Here is a 25,702-nt window from a genome sequence, read left to right as displayed (position 1 = left end):
GGGGCTAGGGTGTCTCCACTCCGGGGTGCTCTCTCTGCACTGGATGCTTCCCTGACCCACTGATCATTACATAAGTTCAAAGTAAATACAATTTATTAAACAGCAATCAATTAAAAAAGATAAGGAAAAAATGGGAAAGGTTAAAGGAAAACACATAACCCTGCCATAGGTGCTGGAACTAGGAGTGCAGGGGCTGCGCAGCACTCCCTGGCTGGAAGTGGTTTCCATTACATACAGGGTTTACAGTTAGGTTCAATGGCTCTCAGCACCCCCCATTTAGTGGGTACAGGAGAATCACAACCAGTGTCTCTGGAATGTAAGGGAAGTTCACAGTCTGTTCCTCACAAGTCCCAGGCCTCCTTCTCAGGCCCTGGCTGTGCTGCAGGGATGCTGTGGGTTGGACACTTGCTCTGGTGGTGCCACATGCTCTCAGGCTCTAGGGGGCAGGACCTTTCTTTCCAGTGTCACCCTCGCCCCATCGCCGTTACGATCCCCCTCCAAGTCTGGCCTGCATGGCGTCTTGGCTGGGGGCAACTCCCTGCGCTGGGCCCGCTGCCCTGTGTCCCCCTCGCTCCCCCCAGCTGCTCACTGCAGCTGGCTCCGGACTGCTCCAGCCCCCCTCCCAGCTCCAGCTCTCTGTCTCAGCTCCACTCTGCCTCCAGCTCCCCGGGCTGCTTCTCTGGCCCCTCTGGCTCTGGCTGCTGCAGCTCTGCTCCCAGCACTGACCCGCTCCCTGGGCTGCTTCCCTGGCTCTCTCTGGCTGGCATGGTTCTGCTCCCCAGCTCATCTCCGGCTCCTGCTCTCTCCTTAGCTTGGAACCCCTCTGTTCCAGACAATTCCAGCTCACACGGGGGACAGGACCCCCCTGGCCTCCTGACTCTATCATTAGCCTGCCACCCTGTCAATCAGGCTGACCAGGAGCATTGGCCTCCACCATTGGTAATGATTTCCCATCAACCCTTCCCCTTTCTTTTGGTACTGGGAGCTAGCCAACCAAACCCCCCCCCCCCCCACCACTGAATTTTAGTCAGGGGCCAACAGTCCCCTTACACATAGGAAGCAGGGTAGGCTGCTGTGGAGTAAAGCCCTGAGGGAGGGCTTGGAGCTGACAGTGAGAACCCCAAGAGAATTGTCAAGATCCCTGGAAAATGGAGACAGTGGCAGAGCTCTTCTCACTAGCCTTTGGGAAGAGAGCTGGCATAAGCCTCCAGACCAGAGTCCTACAGGTGGAAACTGGCTTTGGGGAAGGGAACATGACAGATAGAGAGAGATCTGGTAAAGAAACCCCAGGGGACCAGAGTAGACTCCTGTGGAGGAAGCCCTGAGTTAGGGCCCATGATGGATAGAAGAAACCCACAGGGAGCAGGGTAGTCTCCTGGGGGAGAAGCCCTGGGATAGAGCTTGTTAGTGGGAACAAGAAGAACCCCAGAGATAAACTGCCAGAGTCCCTGGAGGAGGGAGGCAGTATGGGGAATCCTGCTGTGAAAGAACTAGCCATTAATTTGGCCTGAGAGGGGCTGAAAAAGAATCATCACTTTGGATTTGTTAGGATTTTTGTTTGGACCTTTTTGTTACCCTGAAAGGGGACTGAACTTGGCTGGAGGGCTGAGCCCCAGAAAACATGGTGAGAGAGAGATGGCCTCCAGGAGGTGCCAGAGACAAGGGCGCCTTGCAACATCACAGCCTGACACAAGAGGGTACTACAGGTGGTGCGCAGACCACTCTACAGCAGATTATTCTGTAATTGTCCATTATGGAGTTTCCTTCACCTTCCTTGGAAGCATCTGGTACTGGAACAGGTGGACCACTGGTCTGATCCAGTTTGGCAGTTCCTATATTCACATGCTATAGAAGATGAGATCTTTCTTTCTTGGAATTTAGTTTTATCTACATTTGAAGTATTCACAGGAGCAAGAGACACCAACCCATTTATTTCTCACTGGCAGCAGCACTGCTGTGCTAATTCTTGTCGTATTTCACTGCAACTGTAATCTCTGAAAATAGTCTCAGCCATGACTTGCATAAGGTCACAGGAGGACTGGTGTTGTTATACACCAATAAAAACAAACATATGAACAATGCTTTCCACTGGGAGACTAAATCCAAGACAGAAATAATTGATAGATACATATATAACTGAATGGGGACCAAAGCACATAAGCATCTATGTCAGTAATAACCTATGCAGGTCTCATCCTGTCTCCCACCAACACAGAAAGTTCTTTTTGGAACATTTCTGGGCCTGATCTTGCTCTTACTTATACTAGGGCAAATCAGAACTCCATCAAAGACACTGGTGTGAAAAATTGATGTAAGATGTTTTCATTAGAAGAAGTGGAACTGAATCAGATCTGTGTTTTAATTTGGGCCCATTCCTAATTTTTGTGCTTTTCTATCAGAAAAATTATTTTACATATCTTTCAGTGAATATCATTTTTTTTTCAATTTACAAAACAAAAGAGGATTTTTTTTATAATTTAGCCACAAACTCCACCAGGGACTTTCAAGATGTTTTTTCTCCCTGTCCTTGGACATCATTTTATTAGTAATAAGAAGCTCCATATGCAGATGTTAGCTGATGATGTTGTTGCTGATACCCAAGGCACAATAGATCTCAGCTCATTCTCCAGTAGCTATATCAGCTCTGAAATGCTAACAGGAGATAAAACTTTTTTTGTCAGTAAAGTCCGAAGATAAAATTCTAAGGCAAACACAAAGCACCAACCCAGGAACCAAACCCTGCAACAAACCCCAGTGCCAACTCTGTCCTCATATCTATTCAAGGGACACCATCAGAGGACCTAACCACATCAGCCACACCATCAGGGGCTCATTCACCTGCACATCTACCAATGTGATATATGCCATCATGTGCCAGCAATGCCCCTCTGCCATGTACATTGGCCAAACTGAACAGTCTCTATGGAAAAAAATAAATGGACACACATCTGACATCAGGAATCATAACATTCAAAAACCAGTAGAAGAACACTTCAACCTCCCTGGTCACTCGATAACAGACCTAAAAGTGGCAATTCTTCAACAAAAAAACTTCAAAAACAGACTCCAGCATGAAACTACAGAGCTGGAATTAATTTGCAAACTGGACACCATCAGATTAGGCCTGAATAAAGACTGGGAGTGGCTGGGTCATTACAAAACCTAAACCTAATTTCCCCAAACTAATTTCCCCCTACTGCTACTCACACTTTCTTGTCAACTGTCTGAAATGGGCCACTCTCATTACCACTTCAAAAGTTATTTTTCCTCCCTTGGTATCCTGCTGTTAATTGAATTGTCTCCTTTTGTTGCTGCCAGAAATTTTGGGTTCAGTTAAAGGTTCTGGAGAGGAGTGTTCTCTTTAATGTTATAGACCCTTTTGCCTCATACCCCAGCTTCCATCCCTGTTTCTATTCCTCTTTATTCCTCTCCTTTGACTCCTGTTCTTCCTTGGTTCCTATTTCCTATCCCCAGCTTTTGACCATGTTACCATAGCCCCTATTATCCATTCCCCTCAGCTTATGCCCTGGTTCCCTTCTACTCCTATTACTTCCAGCCCCACCCCTGTACCTCACTTCTCATTAGAGACGGGCTGTGTGTTCCTTGTCTTCCATGCTGCTTGGGCATTTCCAGGGCACTGAAAGTACAGAAGGGGTAGGTCTCAGTTCAGGTGCCTGAGTAGTAAAGACCTCCGTACGTTCCACCACCATATAAATTGACAGGTTTTCACGCCCCCTTTTTGGTTTATGTCCTGTCCTCGGATCTCATTTCTGGACATTTACACATTTGATGTGGTGACCATTTTGAAAATGTTTTTTTATTTTTTAATAGGAAACATTAGGACTGTTTGGGTGTTTTTCACATTTCAAGACATTTTAAAGGTTAGAATAAAAGACTTTTTTTCAGGCTTTTTACACATTTTTAAATAGTTTAGCAAACAGAAATAAAGTGTAAAGAAAAATATGTTAACAGGCCTTTTTAGAGAAAAATATTTTTATACAGTGTAACGATGCTGGTTCTGGCGGGACCCAACTGCGAGTGCCAATTCAGGACAAATTGCTTAAAGCAGGACAGATACAGCCCAAGGCTGGGGTTTCTAGGCACACCAAGGCAAACCAAACCAACCAGACACAGAAGACTTCGATTTTACCCCACTGGCTAACCACAAATCACACAAACAATTCCCTTAGACACTCCAGTTTCCCAGTATCACCACCAGTGCCACTCGTTATGGGGACAAATGATTGTGAAAACCAATACCCCAGTAAAAGAAAAAAGGTTCTCTCGATCCCAAAGGACCAAGCCCAAGACCCAGGTCAATATACAAATCCGATCTTACCCACAAATCACACTGTTGCCAATCCTTTAGAATCTAAAATCTAAAGGTTTATTCATAAAAGGAAAAAGATATAGATGAGAGCAAGAATTGGTGGAATCAATTACATACTGTAATGGCAAAGTTCTTGGTTCAGGATTGTAGCAGTGATAGAATAAACTGCAGATTCAAATCAAGTCTCTGGATTACATCCACAGCTGGGATGGGTCATTCAGTCCTTGGGTCAAAGCTTCAGTGTAGCAAAGTTCCTCCAGAGGTATGAAGCAGGATTGAAGACCAGATGGAGGAGCTGCAGCAGCTTTTTATATTCTCTTGCCATGTGGTTTCTCTTTCTTTGTCCCAAGGACAAGCTGTCCATCACATGGCATGGAAAAACCTCAGAGTTCTCTCCATAGGCATGTCCCTGCATACCTTGCTGAGTCACAAGGCGTGTCTGCCTTCTTTCAATGGGTCAGGTGTATAGCTGATGGCCCTTAATGGGCCATCAAGCAGGCTAAGCAGAGCTGACACCAACTTGTCTGGGGTGTCACCCAGAAGCATAGCACAAGTTTGAAATACAGACAGTATAGAGCCAATACTTATATCTTTAAATACAAAAATGATACATGCAAACAGATAGCATAATCATAACCAGCAAACCATAACCTTGTCTTAGATACCTTATTTGACCCCCTTTATAAAAGATTTGGTGCCACTACAGGACCTTGGTTGCAACAATGTTCTATACGATCCCAGTTCAAGTCAATAACGTCACATACAGTTTTGTTGCCAAGAAGGCCAATGGCATTTTGGGATGTATAAGTAGGGGCATAGCCAGTAGATCGAGGGATGTGATCGTTCCCCTCTATTCGACATTGGTGTGGCCTCATCTGGAGTACTGTGTCCAGTTTTGGGCCCCACACTACAAGAAGGATGTGGAAAAATTGGAGAGAGTCCAGCGAAGGGCAACAAAAATGATTAGGAGTCTGGAACACATGACTTATGAGAAGAGGCTGAGGGAACTGGGATTGTTTAGTCTGCAGAAGAGAAGAATGAGGGGGGATTTGATAGCTGCTTTCAACTACCTGAGAGGTGGTTCCAAAGAGGATGGTTCTAACTATTCTCAGTGGTAGAAGATGACAGGACAAGGAATAATGGTCTCAAGTTGCAGTGGGGGAGATTTAGGTTGGATATTAGGAAAAACTTTTTCACTAGGAGGGTGGTGAAACACTGGAATGTGTTACCTAGGAGGGGGTACAATCTCCTTCCTTAGAAGTTTTTAAGGTCAGGCTTGACAAAGCCCTGGCTGGGATGATTTAATTGGGGATTGGTCCTGCTTTGAGCAGGGGGTTGGACTAGATGACCTCCTGAGGTCCCTTCCAACCCTGATATTCTATGATTCTATGATTTTATGAAATAAAGGCTTTAAATTAGTTATAGAACATGTATTTTTAGAAAAAATAAAGTTGGGTTGGGTTAAACAGAGCACAAAGTGAGAGAGGCTGTAGAACAGCCGAGAAAAGCAAAGCCTTTCAGCCTGTTACAGAAAGAGAGAGAAAATCAAGTGAGAGAGGCTGCAGAGAGTTTTAAAATTACAGGAAAGGAAGAAAAGCCTGTGTCCCTGACCAAGCGCCAGAGACAAGAGAAAATCAGTTTACCCCTTTGCTGCCCCTAGTCAAATGCTAGTAATTTCAGGACAGTCAGCCTTGGACAAGCCACACCTCTTGCCTGAGTCAATCAAAAGCTATTCTTTAGACAAGTTTCAAAACTGAATTTTTCTGAACCAATTACAATGCACTAAGGGGTGTGGCTATGGACCACTGGCCCGTTTAAAAAAAATGCATCTCTTTAAAGCAGTGGTTCCCAAACTTGTTCCACCGCTTGTGCAGGGAAAGCCCCTGCCGGGCCAGGCCGGTTTGTTTACCTGCCGTGTCCACAGGTTCGGCTGATCGCGGCTCCCAGTGGCCCCAATTCGATGCTCCAGGCCAATAGGTGCTGCTGGAAGTGGCGCGGGCCGAGGGACTTACTGGCTGCCACTTCCAGCAGTTCCCATTGGCCTGGAGCAGCGAACTGCTGCCAGTGGGAGCCGCGATCGGCCGAACCTGCGGACGCGGCAGATAAACAAACTGGCCTGGCCCGGCAGGGGCTTTCCCTGCACAAGCGGTGGAACAAGTTTGGGAACCACTGCTTTAAATAAATGAATGAAAAGACTGACACTGTACATAACAGAAGTTTTTGTAGAAAGATACTAGCCTTTTAAAAAAAAAGTGTTAAAGTTTTGCCTAAAAGAAAACTGCTCTAAAACTTATTACTTGTAAACTGTAAAGAAAGCTTTAAATACTTTATAGAATATGTACACCCAGGCTAACTTAAAAGAAAAAAACCTGCTTATGTGAAACAGTTGATAACACTTTTTATCAGAGATAAGAAGGCTATTTCTTCCCCACACTCTTTCTTTCCTAAATTTTTAAAAATCTAAATGCTGTTAAACCAGGTAAAGTTTTTGTCATAAACATACAACTAAGGGTAGCATAAAATTCCTCCTTTACCTTTAAGGGGTTAAGAAGCTCAAATAACCTGGTTGGCACCTGACCAAAAGGACCAATAAGGGAAGAAGATCCTTTCAAATCTGTTGGGGGAGGTTTTGTTTGTGCTGTCTTTGTTCTCTCTCAGGACAGAGAGAGGGATCAGGCAGGAAAAAAACCCTCTCCTAAAACCCTACCTGAAATAAGCATCTAGAATTACAAAAATTGTAAGGTTTCAGAGTAGCAGCCATGTTAGTCTGTATCCGCAAAAAGAAAATCCAATGAAGTGAGCTGTAGCTCACGAAAGCTTACGCTCAAATAAATTTGTTAGTCTCTAAATGCCAAAAATTGTAAGTAAAGGCAAGGAAATGAATTAGATTATCTTTTGTTTCAGCGTTAGATTATCTTTTGTTTCAGCTTGTGAATTTTCCCTACGCTAAGAGGGAGGTTTATTCCTGTTTTTGTAACTTTGAAGTTGAGCCTAGAGGGGAATCCTCTGTGTTTTAAATCTTTTTATTACCCTGTAAAATTACCTTCCATCCAGAGGTGCTTCTTTTACTTGTTTCTTTATAATAAAGTTCTTCTTTTAAGAACCTGATTGGGTTTTAGTGTCCTAAAAACCCAAGGATCTGGTCTGTGCTCACTTAGTTAACCTATTGGTTGGTATATTATTCTCAACCCTCCCCAGGAAAGGGGGTGAAGGGACTTGGGGGGATATTTTAGGGAAATAGGAACTCCAAGTGGTCCTTTTCCTGAATCTTTGTCTAAATCACTTGGTGGTGGCAGCAATACCATCCAAGGACAAAGAAAGGATTTTTGCCTTGTGGAAGTTTTTAACCTACGCTGGTAGAAAGAAGTTTAGGGGGTCTTTCATGTGGGTCCCCACATCTGTACCCCAGAGTTCAGAGTGAGGAGGGAACCCTGACAGTTTTAACAAACTTTTAAAAGTTTAACATGGAAAAAAACTGCATTGGTCATTTTTGACTGAGATGAAAAATCCTGCAACATGACATAAAGATCTGTCTTTATAATCTAAGGGATGCTTAGTGGAGATTTAGCAGAAAAAATATTTAAGGTACACTACCCTAGCCTTTCAAAAATAGTGTTTGCTTATTTTTAAAATGATGCATCTTAATCGTAGGACTGGAAGGGATCTCGAGAGGTCATCTAGTCCAGTCCCCTGCACTCATGGCAGGACTAAGTATTATCTAGACCAGTGGTTCTCAAAGCTGGTCCACCACTTATTCAGGGAAAGCCCCTGGTGCACCGGACCAGTTTGTTTACCTGCCGTGTCCACAGGTTCGGCCGCTTGCAGCTCCCACTGGCCACAGTTCGCTGCTCCAGGCCAATGGGGGCTGCTGGAAGGGCCGCCAGCACGTCCCTTGGCCTGCGCCACTTCACGCAGCCCCTATTGGCCTGGAGCAGCGAACTGTGGCCAGTGGGAGCCGCGATCAGCCAAACCTGTGGACGCAGCAAGTAAACAAACTGGTTCGGCGTGCCAGGGGCTTTCCCTGCACAAGCGGCAGACCGGCTTTGAGAACCACTGATCTAGACCATCCCTGACTGGTGTTTGTCTAACCTGCTCTTAAAAATCTCCAACGATGACGATTCCACAACCTCCCTATGCAATTTATTCCAGTGTTTAACCACCCTGATAGTTAGGAAGTTTTTCCTGATGTCCAACCTAAACTGTCCTTGTTGCAATTTAAGCTTATTGCTTCTTGTCCCATTCTCAGAGGTTAAGGAGAACAATTTTTCTCCCTCCAATCAAACAAAAATTGTTCAACTTGTAAATTGTAAAGAAAGCTTTATATACTAAAGCATAATATAGAAATCCTCCCTTGAGGGTGCTTACAATAATTTTTTTTTAAAGCAGTGGGGGAAATTTTGCTGTCTGGAGTGGCTTACGACTATGAATGCCTATCTCAGGGCAGGCTGTCAAAAACAGGCCAGACACCCCAAACTGGTAGTCTGTTCTTTAATTAGATTTCACCAAGCCAATAACAAAAGTGAACTCTTGGATCTACTCTATCAGTCTCACCAGCAGGAGAGTGAGTTTGTGTGTGTGTGTTTTTGGAGGGGGGGGGGGTGAGAAAACCTGGATTTGTGCTGGAAATGGCCCACCTTGATTTTCATACACATTGTAAGGAGAGTGATCACTTTGGATAAGCTATTACCAGCAGGAGAGTGAGTTTGTGTGTGTGGTTTTTGAAAAAAGGGGGGGGGGTGAGAAAACCTGGATTTGTGCTGGAAATGGCCCACCTTGATGATCATACACATTGTAAAGAGAGTGGTCACTTTGGATGGGCTATTACCAGCAGGAGAGTGAGTTTGTGTGTGTGGGGGGGGGAGGTTGAGAAAACCTGGATTTGTGCTGGAAATGGCCCAACTTGATTATCATACACATTATAAGGAGAGTGATCACTTTAGATAAGCTATTACCAGCAGGAGAGTGGAGTGGGAGGAGGTATTGTTTCATGGTCTCTGTGTATATAATGTCTTCTGCAGTTTCCACAGTATGCATCCGATGAAGTGAGCTGTAGCTCATGAAAGTTTATGCTCAAATAAATTGGTTAGTCTCTAAGGTGCCACAAGTACTCCTTTTCTTTTTGCGAATACAGACTAACACGGCTGTTACTCTGACACCAGTCTTACCTTAGAGTCACAGACAAAGTAAAACTATTTCCCCATGTTTATTCCCCCCTCCCCCTACTGTTCCTCACATGTTCTTGTCAACTGCTGGAAATGGCCCACCTTGATTATCATTACAAAAGGTTTCCCCCCCACACCCCCGCTCTCCTGCTGGTAATAGCTCACCTTACCTGATCACTCTCGTTACAGTGTGTATGGTAACACCCCTTGTTTCATGTGCTCTGTGTATATAAATCTCCCCACTGTATTTTCCATGGTATGCATCCGATGAAGTGAGCTGTAGCTCATGAAAGCTTATGCTCAAATAAATGTGTTAGTCTCTAAGGTGCCACAAGTCCTCCTTTTCTTTGCATGTAGCATTTTCAAGGTGTAATAGGGCCATTAACCAATCCTTTGTATTATGATTTACCTTGATGGCCCATCTGATTTTGATAGTCTTTCTGGATGGGGAGGGAGATGATTCCCATGCTTGAGCTCACAAATTCAGAGCAAACATTTTCAAAGCAAAATTTATATATTTTCTTATAGCCTGGAATACCACCATTATAAGTGAAATTAAGGCATGCAGCAATTTACAAACCATAGAGTCCAAACACTAAATACATTCTTATAAGACTATTTTGAGCAAAACTAACATCCAGGTGAACTGGGCAGGTATCTAGCTATGGATTTGTTAGTTCTTAGCTAATGCCTGCAGTCTTGGCAAAAGCTGGCACCTGGTCTGTCAGTGTCACAGTTACGATAGATAACCCACATTTACATATGTCTTCCAAAAAAAAAAAGTAAACTTTAAAAAGACAAAAGCCACATGTCAGCATGAAGGATTGAATACCGCTGGTAAGGAGAGAGATGAGCATGTTTTCCCATAGTTCCTCTTGCTTTTTTCAAAAACTGTTCACTTTTGCAACAACATTTTTATTAGACATAAAACTATATTAGCATGCTTTTATATTGGATCTACACATGACACTAAGGAAGCAGCATTTTGCCACAAAAAGGCACCCATTTTTCATGAAGCTATACTTTTGTAACTGCATGAAGATGTAAGCTAAAGACTTACCCAGCTTACCCTGGTTATCAGAAGAAACATATCCCCCACACTCTCTCCCCACCTTTTTTTTAAAAACCTGTGAACTTTTGCAACACAAGAATTTTTTTAAAATAAATCTATGGTTTTAAACATCACACTAAGAAAGAAGCATTTTGTAACACAGAGGCATTCTTTGGTTTCAAGTCAGAATTTTTAGTGATTTTTTTTTGAACAAATGAATAGCAGTTTCATTTACAAATATGTGCATTATCTGAAAACCCACAGATGCCCAACTATGAGACAGAGCCCAGCATCTTCACCAGGAGTTGGAGTTTTCAGACCAAAAAACAATCAGCTTCACTGATGTGAGGTCTTTTGAAAAGCATTTAGACATGAGTATTAAAGTAGTGTATCGTGAAAGACTGACACTGTACATAACAGAAGTTTTTGTAGACATATACTAGCCTTGTTTTAAAAAAAAAAGTTTTTATTTGCTTTTTAAACTTTTGCCTTTTTTATATAACAGGTCGGGAACGGTGCCCGAAAATCCTGTTTGTTTTGAACATGACAGACATTACAGCATCCAAAATATCAAAGCCTTTATAGGAGCACTGTATTTATGTGAGTACTGGCATGCCTGTAAAACCACTGGTGTACATGTATTAGTGAAGAATGCCTTGAAGTGTATGGGGAAAGAACAAGATGTCCCAGCTGTAAACTGTTTTGCAGGTTGAATGCCTGTTTAGAAAGACGCAGATCTCTGTCAGCAGACAGTAAAATTGACTGAAACTAGAAGTGTTTTTGATAAGTATGGTTTCTATGATGTTAAAAGTCATAGGGTATGTCTACACTACGGAATAAGGTCGAATTTATAGAAGTCGGTTTTTTAGAAATCGGTTTTATATATTGGAGTGTGTGTGTCCCCACAGAAAATGCTCTAAGTGCATTAAGTGAATTAACTCGGCGGAGTGCTTCCACAGTACCGAGGCTAGAGTCGACTTCCGGAGCGTTGCACTGTGGGTGGCTATCCCACAGTTCCCGCAGTCTCCGCTGCCCATTGGAATTCTCGGTTGAGATCCCAATGCCTGATGGGGCTAAAACATTGTCGCGGGTGGTTCTGGGTACATATCGTCAGGCCCCCCTTCCCTCCCTCCCTCCGTGAAAGCAAGGGCAGACAATCGTTTCGCGCCTTTTTTCCTGAGTTACCTGTGCAGACGCCATACCACGGCAAGCATGGAGCCCGCTCAGGTAACTGTCACCCTATGAGTCCTGAGTGCTGGCAGACGCGGTACGGCATTGCTACACAGTAGCAGCAACCCCTTGCCTTGTGGCAGCAGACGGTACAGTACGACTGGTAGCCATCATCGTCATGTCCGAGGTGCTCCTGGCCACGTCGGCTGGGAGCGCCTGGGCAGACATGGGCGCAGGGACTAAATTTGGAGTGACTTGACCAGGTCATTCTCTTTAGTCCTGCAGTCAGTCCTATTGAACCGTCTTATGGTGAGCAGGCAGGCGATACGGATTGCTAGCAGTCGTACTGTACCATCTTCTGCCAGGCAGGCAAGAGATGAGGATTGCTAGCAGTCGTATTGTACCATCTTCTGCCAGGCAGGCAAGAGATGAGGATGGCTAGCAGTCGTACTGTACCATCTTCTGCCGAGCAGCCATGACATGTGGATGGCATGCAGTCCTTCTGCACCATCTGCTGCCAGCCAAAGATGTAAAAGATAGATGGAGTGGATCAAAACAAGAAATAGACCAGATTTGTTTTGTACTCATTTGCTTCCCCCCACTCCCCTGTCTAGGGGACTCATTCCTCTAGGTCACACTGCAGTCACTCACAGAGAAGGTGCAGCGAGGTAAATCTAGCCATGTATCAATCAGAGGCCAGGCTAACCTCCTTGTTCCAATAAGAACAATAACTTAGGTGCACCATTTCTTATTGGAACCCTCCGTGAAGTCCTGCCTGAAATACTCCTTGATGTAAAGACACCCCCTTTGTTGATTTTAACTTCCTGAAGCCAACCCTGTAAGCCGTGTCGTCAGTCGCCCCTCCCTCCGTCAGAGCAACGGCAGACAATCGTTCCGCGCCTTTTTTCTGTGCGGACGCCATACCAAGGCAAGCATGGAGGCCGCTCAGCTCACTTTGGCAATTAGGAGCACATTAAACACCACACGCATTATCCAGCAGTATATGCAGCACCGGAACCTGGCAAAGCGATACCGGGCGAGGAGGCGACGTCAGCGCGGTCACGTGAGTGATCAGGACATGGACACAGATTTCTCTGAAAGCATGGGCCCTGCCAATGCATGCATCATGGTGCTAGTGGGTCAGGTTCATGCTGTGGAACGCCGATTCTGGGCTCAGGAAACAAGCACAGACTGGTGGGACCGCATAGTTGATGACTTTTGAATCTCATTTCCTGTTTGGCCAGCGTGGCAAGCTGCAGGTGACCATGCAGAGCTCATCAGCACAGGTGACCATTAAAGCAAATACTCACCAGCAACCACATACCACACAACAGAACCACTAACCCAGGAACCTATCCTTGTAACAAAGCCCATTGCCAACTCTGTCCACATATCTATTCAGGGGACACCATCATAGGGCCTAATCACATCAGCCACACTATCAGAGGCTCATTCACCTGCACATCTACCAATGTGATATATGCCATCATGTGCCAGCAATGCCCCTCTGCCATGTACATTGGTCAAACTGGACAGTCTCTACGTAAAAGAATAAATGGACACAAATCAGACGTCAAGAATTATAACATTCAAAAACCAGTTGGAGAACACTTCAATCTCTCTGGTCACTCATTTCAAACCTAAAAGTGGCAATTCTTCAACAAAAAAACTTCAAAAACAGACTCCAACGAGAGACTGCTGAATTGGAATTAATTTGCAAACTGGATACAATTAATTTAGGCTTGAATAGAGACTGCGAGTGGATGGGTCATTACACAAAGTAAAACTATTTCCCCATGTTTATCTCCCTCCCCACCCCCCACTGTTCCTCAGACGTTCTTGTCAACTGCTGGAAATGGCCCACCTTGATTATCACTATAAAAGGTTTCCCCTGCACCTCCCCCCTGCTCTCCTGCTGGTAATAGCTCACCTTAAGTGATCACTCTTCTTACAGTGTGTATGGTAACACCCATTTTTTCATGTTCTCTGTGTATATAAATCTCCCCACTGTATTTTCCACTGAATGCATCTGATGAAGTGAGCTGTAGCTCACGAAAGCTTATGCTCAAATAAATTTGTTAGTCTCTAAGGTGCCACAAGTACTCCTTTTCTTTTGGCCCACATAGAGAACATCCATATCCAGCATGTTTTGCAGGGTGGGGAATTTAAAGTAGGGTCCTATTTCTTAGATTGTTATGGTGTCATAGCTGGTAATGGCTGCTTTCTTCACACTGTCCCAACTACTGCTGGGAGAATGACTGCAACCCGCTGCTTAATGCAACATATGGACAGTTGTACAGTTGAACCCTCATTAAGTCCTAATTTCTTAGAAATCAGGAGTATGAGGTGAGGATGATATGGAACATGGATGGAAAGCCTTGTTAACAAGCAATAATCAGGTGGGGGATTTATTACTTTGAAAAAAAACATGTCATGGCCTTTGGTTCCTAGACACACCTTTTACAGAGGTAGAACAAACAGTATCTGTCTGTATTACAAACTGCAGCCCAGGAAGCATATTCATTACTATGATTTTACCAGCTTCTGCCCTTTTGTTAACAATATTAAGAAGTACCCCATGGGGCACCCTGTCATCGTATGGGAGGATTTGGAGGATCTCAGACAGTCCATTGGTGTGATGTTCCCCTCTGGTATTATCTGGACCTGTGATCTGCTAGGTCACTCCAATCCTTGACTCTGGGAGCCAGCCTTACCCTGCTGTGCTGTGAGAACCCCCACTCCTGGGCTGTTCACACACAGCCTCTGGCATGTAAGCTGCTCCTTGGATTGTGCAACCGAATGACACTAGCCAATACCTCCAGTCCCAGACACAACCCTAGGAACCTCCGTCTTGCAGTGTCCAGTCATGCCCACTGGACGCTGCAAGCTTATATGAGTTCCTCAATTTAACAAAGAAATTGATCTGTACCAGGCTTATTATTGCAAGGGGAGTCTCTGACACACTTCAAACCAAATGCACTGCTTCAGGTGAAATAAACAAACAGATTTGTTAAGTATAAAGATAGATTTTAAGTGATTATAAGTCAAAATATAACAAGTCAGATTTGGTCAAATGAAATAAAAGCAAAACGCATTCTAAGCTGATCTTAACACTTTCAGTGCCCTTACAAACTTAGATGCGTCTCACCACAGGCTGGCTGGTTGCTGTTCAGCCAGGCTCTCCCCTTTGATCAGCGCTTCAGTTGCTTGGTGTGGTGTCTGTAGATGTAGGTAGAAGAGAGAGGTAGAGCATGGCAAATGTCTCTCCCTTTTATCATTTTCCTTCTCCCCTCTTGGCTTTGCCCCTCCCACTTCAGAGTCAGGTGAGCATTACCACATTGCAGTCTCAAACTAAACAAAGGAAGGGGGGGTGACTCACTCAAGAGTCCAACAGATCCTTTTGTTGTTGCCTTTTGTTGCTGCCAGAGTGTGGGCTCTGAGATGGGGCTGGGGATGAGGGGCTCAGGGCTGGAGCAGAGGGTTGGGTGCAGGAGGTGAGGGCTCTGGCTGGGAGTGCGGGTTTTGTGGTGGGGCCAGGGATGAAGGGTTTGAGGTGCAGGAGGGTGCTCCAGGCTACAGCGGGGAGAGAGGACTCCCTCCAGCTGTCTCTCCCTGCAGCAGTACCTGGGATGGGGCGTGGGGAGATGCCTCTCCCCACCTCAGCAGCTCCAGGGCTAGGGCTGCAGAATAGGTGCCCCTTCCCCGGCCCCAGCAAGTCTGGGACGTGCCTGGATCTGGACCGTGTCTCTCTGGCCGTGCCTGGGGCTGGGTTGCTCTGGCTGTGCCTGGGGCCAGGCCACTCCAGCTCGGCTGCACCTGGGTCTGAGCCACAGCGCCCCGGCCACATCTGGGTTGGCCATGGCAGGTCCGGGCCGCAGCTGAGTTGGGGCTGGCAGAGTGGTGCCCTGGCCACAGTAGGTCTGGGCTGCCCTGGCTGCAGCAGGTTGGGGGCCAGGCTAGCTTGGGGCCAGGGGAGAGAGCACCCCTCCTGTAGCCGGTCCCTGTTTGGTTCCCTGAGCCCCTGCATGGTGCTAAATAGGCTGTGCAGCTTACAGGGAACTTAGGTGTTGTCTGTACTATGATACTGATTCTGTGATTTTTGTGAGTAAGGAAGTGGAGTGGAACCCATGCCTAGGGGATTATTTAGGTGATCTGACTGGCAAGATACCACCAGATGAACACATTGTGGAATCTGTATCTGCACGGCCTAAAACATACAGATACACACTCGCCGGAGGTAAGTCCTGTACACAAGTAAAAGGGAGCACACTAAACTTGGGGCATATTGGGAAAATTAATTTGGGGAGTTTAAAGCTCTCATCCAGGGCTACTGTTTGAACCCTGAAGGGGAGGACCTAAAAGAGCTTGTGATACAGCAGCATGGGATTCTGGGGGTGAAAAAATACTGGTTGATAGAGACAAGAATTCTTTAAAATACCCAGAAAGTCATTTACGATAAAAGAACCCTGAAGGCAGATTTACAACCTTGCCATATTGGTGTAAGATACCCCCATACTTCCCCCCTCTTCCACCCAGGCTAGGAGGTAAACTCTGCAGATGAACTTCTGAACTCTTGGGGCTGCACTGACCAAGGCATTGATTATTATGCAGAATCACATCTAATTTGTCCATCCTTTTTCCTTTTTGCTTTGTGGCCCTTCAAAAAATTGTTAGAAAATAGTAATAGGCAGTTTTGCATGCCTGAAATACTGTGAGGTATTAAGAGTTGTTGGCAACAGTTGTATAAAGAGTTGTTACATGTATTTCCATATATCACATTTTTGTAAGGTTTACCGGATACTTTTAAGAATGAATGCTTATTTCCTAGTGTAACCCTTCTGCCTGTCAGAGTTGGCAGCAACAAGGGCCAGGTTCAGTATCTAGGGGTTCCATTTTAATAACACAATGCAAAACCAGCTCAAGCCCCCACCCAGTGACCGGGGACAATTACATACCACCCCCGTGGGCGCCTCTAAGAGTCAATACTTCCCCTCTTGCAAGCACAGAGTCTGAGTGTAGCAAAAGCCTTTTAATAAAGAAAGGAAGCAATGCGGCATTCTGTTGGGGAAACATCACAAACAGGATTCATAACACAAACCATGAGCAAAAGATCCTCCCCCAAGTAAGTTTGGCAGTGTCCTTTTCCGCTCAGGGTCTTAAGTCCAGCAACCCAACAGTCACCCCACCCACAGTTTCTGTCCTTGGTCAGTGTAGCCCCAAGAGTTCAGAAGTTCATCTGCAGAGTTTACCTCCTAGCCTGGGTGGAAGAGGGGGGAAGTATGGGGACATCTTACATGCTCTGCTGCTCGGGTCAAGAGCCAATTGCCATGCCTCTCTGTGGGGTTGTGCTGCAGTCTTTACCGCCAGCTGTGCCTCTCTGCCAGCTGTCCTCCTGGACGCTCCTCTCCACTAGCCATCCTGCTAGCTGCTCACCAATATGTCTTCAGCCCCCCCCCCAACTTAACACAGAACTCAGTGATTTCAGCTCTTAGTAACTTCAGCTCTTTAACAACAAGGAGTCCGGTGGCACCTTAAAGACTAACAGATTTATTTGGGCATAAGCTTTCATGGGCTAGAACCACTTAATTAGATGCATGGAGTGAAAATTACAGATGTAGGCATTATTATACTTTCATTCCATGCATCCAATGAAGTGGATTCTAACCCACAAAAGCTTATGCGCAAATAAATCTGTTAGTCTTTAAGGTGCCACCGGACTCCTTGTTCTTTTTGTGGATACAGACTAACACAGCTACCCCCTGATATTCAGCTCTTTAGTGATTTCAGCTGGTAACAGGAGGGCCCCAGGCTGGCACACTTAGAACCCCTAGCCCAAAGTAGGTCTAACACTTAGACCTAGGAATCAGTAATTTCAGCTCTGCAGCATATAACAAGACTCCCAATAGAGTCAAAATTAGCTCTGCTATTACACAGTAGAAAGAGGAGGGGTTCAAAGTGATGTTTAAGACCCTAGACACAGACCCAACCTCTCTCAGTTCACTGGGCTTTGGAACTCATGTGCCTTGCCTAGCAAGTTCTAGGTGGTTGAGGGCAAGTCCATCCGTCATAAAATGCCAAGTACAGTTCTATTGTCCTTGATTCACATAACCAGGATAACAACACTTTATTACTCCTGCCCCAATAACAAAGAGACTGGGGATCCCACAGCAGCCAAAGTGACCATTTGGGCAAGCAGTCCCATCATGCTAGGCATGGTGGGTGTGCCCATGCAAACAAGATCAGCCCCTGAAGTCCTTTTCTACAACTCACTACCAGATGTCAGGGTAGAGCTCATTCTGACTCTGCTTACACTAGTAATAAAGTGAACCTATTTCCTCTTGTTTTTTCCTACCCCCCCCCCCCAGATGTTCTGGTTTAACTTGGATTTAAACTTGGAGAGTGGTCAGTTTGGGTGAGCTATTACCAGCAGGAGAGTGAGTTTGTGTGTGTATGGGGGTGGGGGGGATGTGAGAAAACCTGGATTTGTGCTGGAAATGGCCCACCTTAATTATGCACATTGTAGGGAGAATGGTCACTTTGGATGAGCTATTACCAGCAGGATAGTGAGTTTGTGTGTGTGGTTTTTGGGAGGGGGGTGAGGGGGTGAGAGAACCTGGATTTGTGCAGGAAATGGCCCAACTTGATTATCATGCACATTGTGTAAAGAGTTGTCACTTTGGATGGGCTATCACCAGCAGGAGAGTGAATTTGTGTGGGGGGGTGGAGGGTGAGAAAACCTGGATTTGTGCTGGAAATGGCCCACCTGATGATCACTTTAGATAAGCTATTACCAGCTGGACAGTGGGGTGGGAGGAGGTATTTTTTCATATTCTCTGTGTATATATAAAGTCTGCTACAGTTTCCATGGCATGCATCCGATGAAGTGAGCTGTAGCTCACGAAAGCTCATGCTCAAATAAATTGGTTAGTCTCTAAGGTGCCACAAGTACTCCTTTTCTTTTTGCGAATACAGACTAACACGGCTGTTACTCTGAAAAGTGAACACAGTGATTATAGATGTCCTGTTGGAATCTGCTTCCGAAAGCAATGAAATCAAGAAAGCCTTTGCAAAATACATAAGCCACAGGAACCTGAATATTATGTACATTGTGCAAAATGTGTTTTTCCAGGAAAAAGAGAGCTGTACAATTAATTGAAATATAAAATACATGGTTCTCTTAAAAACCCACTAAATAAACAGCAAATTGCCATGTTGGCATGTCAAATGTACCCTGAGTAAGACACATTCTTTTCGGAGGCTTTTAAGGATGCTACTAAAAAACCCTAAGGGGACCTATTGGTGGATTTAAATGCTTCAACTGTCAAATCCTACAGTTTGAAAATAGGCCTTCACCCTCCCGAGTAGCCCTGTGTAAACATTTTGAAACAGCACATAAAAAGTCATATTTTTTACCAAGCCCCGACCATTTTAAGAACGGCCATATGCCTTACAAGTATGTTTAGCCATGTGCGGAGAAAGCTGGCACTTTTAAAACTGCTTATCAAAGCCAGACTGTCAATCTTCAAACTCACACCATGAAAGACAGGTCTGGTCCTGCTGAAACGTGTTTGGGGCACCTCTGGACATGCCTGGCTTTTTCCCTTTTGCAAACTCCACCACCCTGTGGTCATTTTCGGGTAAGTCATCTGTATCCAATTTTAAAATCTGATCAATTTCTTTAAAAATATATACACAGTGACAAACACCAGTTACCATGAGGGGGTCTTGTAGGTGTTTCTGGTGAAACACAATATTATCAGAGTTATAATTCTAAAAAAAGTCATGGTAGTTTTAGGAAAGAAGCTACTGTCTGGGGAAAATCCATAGGAGTCAAAAAAACTTGCCTGGCCTGTGTTTTGGTACATAGAGAGCCAGCTAGTGTTCCCCTGGTAAGTTGTGAGTATGTGTGTTCATAGGCGCCACGGGGAAAAATTAGTGGGTGCTCTGCACCCACCGGCAGCCAAGCTTCCCGCCCCACCCTCCGTCCCACCTCACCTCCTACTCCTTCACCTCCTCCCCTGAGCGCGCTGTGTCCCAGCTCTTCCACCTGCGACCCAGCACTTGCTGCCGCCAAACAGCTGTAGCAAGCTCCGGGAGGGAGTGGGGAGAAGCGGGGACACAGCGCGCTCAGGGGAGGAGGTGGGGAAGAGGTGGGGCTGGGGCGGGGATTTGGGGAAGGAGTTGAATAGGGGCAGGAAAGGGGAGGAGTTGGGGCAGGAACTTTGGGGAAGGGGTTGGAATGGGGGCGGGAGGGGGCGGGGCAGGGGTGGAGTCACGGCGGGGCTGGGGGCAGAGGGGGGTTGAGCAGAAGTTGGCACCTATGTGTGTGTTAACATATGTGTGCATTAACAATCAGCCCCATGGGTCTGGTGGCCATAGAACACTTCAGGAGTAGGTTTCTAGGAAAAACATCTAAAAATGAAGCATCCTTTGGTAAAATATGTGCTAACTGCACAGTGTTCATAATCACATATACAGTCGAACATCAAAAATACAAACACCAGAGTTATGGACTGACCAGTCAACCGAACACCAAGTGAAACTGGAAGTAACCAATCAAGCAGCAGCAGAGACATCCCCCCCCCCACTCCCAAAAGCAAATACTGTACTGTGCCTGTATTTCATCTTAAAGATAGGCACATCTACCTTTGTAGATAGGGAAGGCTGCCTGTCCCCACCCGCGATCCCCATCCCCACTCATGGGGCAGCCACGTACAGTAAGACGCTGGAGCCGGAGCCAGCTAGCGGAGCTGGGGTCTGTATGACTTTCACCCCTCCCATTCCAGGATGGACACATCACACACGCACACACACACACACGATTTTCAGTCATCAAGTTAAGACCCTGCAGCAGTTTGTAGCCTGAGGCCATAAATATATTTAGGATCCATGCCACATGCAACGTAGAATTAATGCATATCATCTGGTTTAATGTTTCTACTTGCCCCTACAACATACAATCATGGTGGTGTTGACTGGGTTTGTCTAGCACACAGGCTTCACGGTTATCAAAGAGCTGACCCTTCCAACAGTGGAAAATGGTTTTTACTATTACAGCCCTATGTAACGTCATCTTTAAAGATCTGTTGGCCAGACTCCTTACTTTTTACAGTCTTTTTTCCAAAGACTTGCTTCATGCAAAACCAGCACATGAATATGAGGTTTATTCTTCTCAAAGGCTGATTCTCTTTGTCTGCTTCATCCTCTGAAGATGTCTGTCAAAAGCAAAGAAAAAAAATAGGTTTCAACTTTTTTGTTGTGGCAATTTAAAAGTAAAACAGGCAAAAAAATGTCACTCATGTTACCTCTACTACTCTGTCGTCTGTTTCTGAATTATCATCATCCCCAGAAGCCCTGCTGCTGGGCACTGCCTGGGTCTTCATATTATCTGTCTTCGATTCCTGTTATTAAAAACAAACATATACATGTATTTAAACTCTTATAATTATAAATCAATTACTTTTTAAAAATGCTCTAAGCTGTTTTACCTCATCATGCACTTCTGGCTTAGGTAGTTTTGCATCTGGAGGCAATTCGCTACACACTCAAGCCATGGTCCTGTGTGGACCTGGTTTGGTTATCTGTCAAAAAACAAAAAAGCACATTTTAAACTCATAGTTGTAATAATTTTTTGAGAACCTTAAAAAAAACTTGGTTGTGTTACCGTAATAACATCACCATCTGCCCATGAATCATCGGTTACTGCTTTCCTATCCTCTCACAATCTCACCACTACCATGTGCATGTATATAAGCTCTTCTTCTTTCCTCTCCTATAAAAAATATAAATATATTTAACCTCTTATAATTTTGCAACAATTTGTTATACTATAATATAGAATGCCTTACCTCTCTCCCTGACACTGCCTGTTCCATAGCTGGCAACAGATCTCTCCGCACCCTGTCCTGAAGTACTTTTACATCTTTTTCCCCATTTACAACTAGTGATGGCCCCATGGAATCTCCCTGTTTCTTCAGGTCAATATCTGGATGGAACATGGAGTTCAGTATTGGTGATGTCTCTTCAGCAAAATAAGTGTGAATGGGTTGTCTCTTCTGAACACATGCTAGTGCATCCAAAGGCAATTCAGGCTTCTTGGAGGCTGTAGGTGTCTTGTAAAAGGCCATGATCACAACCTATAAGCTCCCAGCTTAAAAGCTCTTGCAAAAAAGTATGTTTTTAAAAATGGTTCAGGAAAATGCAATTCTAGGACATGTCTAAAGAATAGCTTCTGATTGGCTCAGGCAAGAGGTGTGGCTTGTCCAAGGCTGACTTTCCTGGAATTACTGGCATTTGGCTAGTGGCAGCTGAAGGCATAAGCTACTTTTCACTTCTTTCTGCCGCTTGGTCAGTGACACAGGCTTTTCTTCCTCTCCTGTTTTAAAACTTTCTCTGCAGCCTCTCTCCTTTCTCTCTCTCTCTCTTATTGTAATAGGCTGAAAGGCTTTTGGTTTTCTCAGCTGTCCTACAGCCTCTCTTACTTTGTGTCTTGTTTAATCCAACCCCACTTTATTTTCTCTACAAACGCATGTTCTGTTACTAATATTTAATGCCTTTATTTCAAAAACATACCATTATTTTTCAGACTTTATTTCAAAACAAGCTAAATCCATAACAATTATTATTTCTAAAAATACATGTTTTATTCCTAATATTTAATGTCTTTATTTCAAAAACTGCATAAAAAGTATTTTATCTGTAAAAAGGCCTATTAACATATTTATGTCTTAACACTTTATTCCTCTGTTTACTAAACTTTATTTAAAGTGTGTAAAAAGCCCATTTTCTTCTGAAAAAAAATTTTTTTTCTTCTAACCTTTAAAATGTTTCTAAATATGAAAAAAACCCACACTCAAGCAGTTCTAATGTTCTCTATAAAAAATAAAAAAAGCTTCAAAATGGCCACTGCATCAAATGTGTATATGTCCAAAAATGAGACCAGAGGGTGAGACATAACCCAAAAAGCGGACATGGAAACCTGTCAGAATGTATATGGTGATGAAAGGTATAGAGGTCTCTACTACTTATCTGGCACCACAACAGACCTCCTAGCTTGCAAGGACCAGTTGCAGAAAAAGTCCTGGTCAGCCCCAGTAACCCATAGGATACAACATGCTCAGTCGCTATGTCAGACTATCACCTGTGCAGCACATTAGGAGCTTTGTGGGGATAGAGTATGCTCAGTATAGATAGAATCTTTGGCAAATAATGCTCCCAAACTCTAACAAACCCCTGAGGCCTGGTCTACATTACAAAGTTAGGTTGACTTAATTACATTGCTCAGGACTGTGAAAAATTTTGTCCTGTGAAACGTAGTTAAACCGACTTAATCCCAGTGTAGACACCACTAGATTGATGGAAGAATTCTTCTGTTGACCAAGCTACAGCCTCTTGGACAGGTGGATTTACTATAGCAACGGAAGACACCCTTCTGTCTCTACAGTACATGTCTACACTACCGCTGCATCTGTGCCACTGTAGTGTTTCTAGTGTAGACATACCCCCAGTGTGTGCAAACTGCTTTTTTTCCAGAGGCTTATAACTTGACCAAGTTTTGGCAGATTTTATAGGGATGACAGAAGGCACACCTCTGATACCAGGGTGACTCCCTCTGTCAAATTTAAAATTCCTGTTCTACAGCATTCAGGGACTTGAGCTTCTCAACAAAACAGCAAAAAGAATTTTTTTATTAACATTTATATGAATCTAACAAGAACATCACCAAGAATTTTTTAACCTTGTTCTAGGGAAGGGCTGACTGGGTTTGGCTGAAACAAAAAAAAACAAAACAAAAACAAAAACAAACTTAGCCTAAGCCAGATACCAACATGGAAAAGTTTGATCCAAACAGTTAAAGTTTGGCAAAGTTATTAACAACTTAAGAAGGTCTTATAATGGAGAGTGCAGTGTTAACCAACCCTAACTATAGATGGTGCTACTGGCTTTGCCTATATTTATTGTGTTACCTTTAGAATCACATTTGAAGTTGGGCTAAAAATGTGAGGCTTCGCATTATGGATATAGAAATGTCTCCCAAACAAAAATAACTAAAATGGATAAATCGTATGAACAGCTTGCGCCAGGGCATCACAAAGCTACTCCTACAGAGGAGCCAGCCAGAGTCTCTACCTGATAGGACTAGAAGCAGCCAAAGCAGGGATTGCTGCTCTGTGAGGAAGGGGTAAAATGGGCCCAGCCGGTGCCATCCATCCCCAAAACACCCTCCTGGACTCAGAACTGTGCAGGGGAGACCTCCCTTTCCACTGTGGGGGCACTAGGACCCAGGCAGTGCCCCCCTTCCCCAGCACCATGTGAGCTGCAAAGAGGGGTCAACCAAAGACTCTGTCCTGTAGGGGCAGTAGCAGCCAAAGCAGAGACTTTTGGTCCCCTGGACATTCCAGTCAAAACTGCAGAATGTTCTGACTTTCTCTGTCCTGTGCTGATTGGCTGTTTGCTCCAGCCCTCCCCTTGGGTCTGTTCACCTCAGCTTCACTCCACATCTTTCCCTCTTACTCTCCCCTCCCTTTCCTTTCAGCTGACCCCTTCTGAAGTAAAATCACCCCATCCCCCTAAAAATCATGGAAGTGACATGATTTTTGCTGCCATCACATTGCTCACTCTGCTTGTGTGTTATACCCTTCTCCCATTCTGTGTCTGCCTTGTCTGTTTAAATACTATTGTCTTATTGTTTCTTTGTACTCCACCATCAGTCAGTATCCATCTGTTTTCTCTTGTCTTACACTTAGACTTTAAGTGCTTTCGGACAGGATCTGTCTTTTTGTTCTATATGTACAGAGCATAGCACAATGGCACGACAGTAATACAAATAAATAATAATAACATTCCTGATGCTTCTCCAGCTCCTCATGTATCTGGATGTTTTCTAAAAATTCCTTTTGCAAAACCTTTTGAAAATTACACTGCTTGAAACTCCAACGGACCCTTCACCCGTCTGCTTCTGCAACTTCATATGAAAATTCGAATTTAGAGAGGGTTTGGGGTTTTTTTAAATCTCAATTATTGTTGTAACTCCAGAGTAACTCTACTGACTTAAACTGAGCTAATCTCAATTTACACCAAGGTAACTGAATTCAGAATCTGACCCTTTAGAAAGGAAAAGTGTTTTGCCATACACAGATGTTCCACTATCCAGCACTGTTCAAGAAATGGTGCAATTGTTCTGATCCCTTAAAAATATTCAAAATTTGTACAGATCATGAGAAAAAAACAATAAAACTTAAGACCAATATTTTCAGAAGTGTTCACTGATCCTGGGTGCCTCTATAATGTGGAATCCAACTTGAGACATCTTATACCTGATTTTCAGAGGTGATAAGAAATCAAGCACAAAGGGCTAGATTCACAAAGGGATGCCTAAATCCAACATTTAGGCACCACTGAGATCCTCAACCCCCCTGCTCAGCTGCCACCTAAACTTGGAGGCACCTAAATTCCCTAGGTGTCACTGTTTCTGTGATAAAGTCCCCTAGGTGCCTAAACTTCCACAGGTGGTTCTCAGAATATGCTTACTGGTTCAGGCCCCACACTAAAGATGGCTTGAGGCAGCCAGAGCAGGAATATTGGCAACAAAGTGTGTGTCCCAGAATATCCAAAAGCTCAGGTTTACGGCGCTCACCCAGGACATGGGAGACCTGTTTTCAAATCCCTGCTCTGTCTGGTTTGGAGCAGGGACTTAATGGGTCCCTGGGACCCACCCAGGTGAGTGCCCTAACCACCAGGCTCCTGGGGGTAGATCTCTCACCTCTGTTGCAGCTGTTCCACTTTGTGTTAAAGAGTTAAAATATTCATTGGGCCAAAGAGAAAGAGACTGACTCAATATCCAGATGGCTAGGGCACTCAGGTGGGCCATGGGAGACTTAAGTCCTTGCTCCAATTAATTATTTAATTATTTATACAAAGTGGAACAGCTTGAACAGGAGAGACTGAGAATAACCTGGTGGCTAGGGCCTGGGGATATAGGGGACCCAA

The 25,702-nt window shown here is 44.5% G+C and overlaps 1 protein-coding gene across 2 annotated transcripts in view; it reads left to right on the top strand.

The window, feature by feature from the left end:
* The window catches only part of VAMP1 (vesicle associated membrane protein 1), a 126,960-nt gene that overhangs the window by 94,432 nt on the left and 6,826 nt on the right, over window positions 1-25,702 (top strand). The window contains exon 6 of one of the 2 annotated variants that reach the window (XR_014709987.1): window positions 11,049-11,280. The exons of the other annotated variant lie outside the window; for it this stretch is intronic. The gene's annotated coding sequence lies outside the window, so the exon portion shown is untranslated. Of the gene's footprint in view, window positions 1-11,048; window positions 11,281-25,702 lie in introns of those variants that run through there. 2 annotated transcript variants of the gene reach the window in all.

Source organism: Lepidochelys olivacea, assembly GCF_965140295.1.
Source record: "Lepidochelys olivacea isolate rLepOli2 genome assembly, chromosome: 1".
In the NCBI taxonomy this organism is placed as follows: domain Eukaryota; kingdom Metazoa; phylum Chordata; order Testudines; family Cheloniidae; genus Lepidochelys; species Lepidochelys olivacea.
Note: the sequence above shows the minus strand (reverse complement) of the source record. Positions and strands in the feature narration are given on the sequence as shown.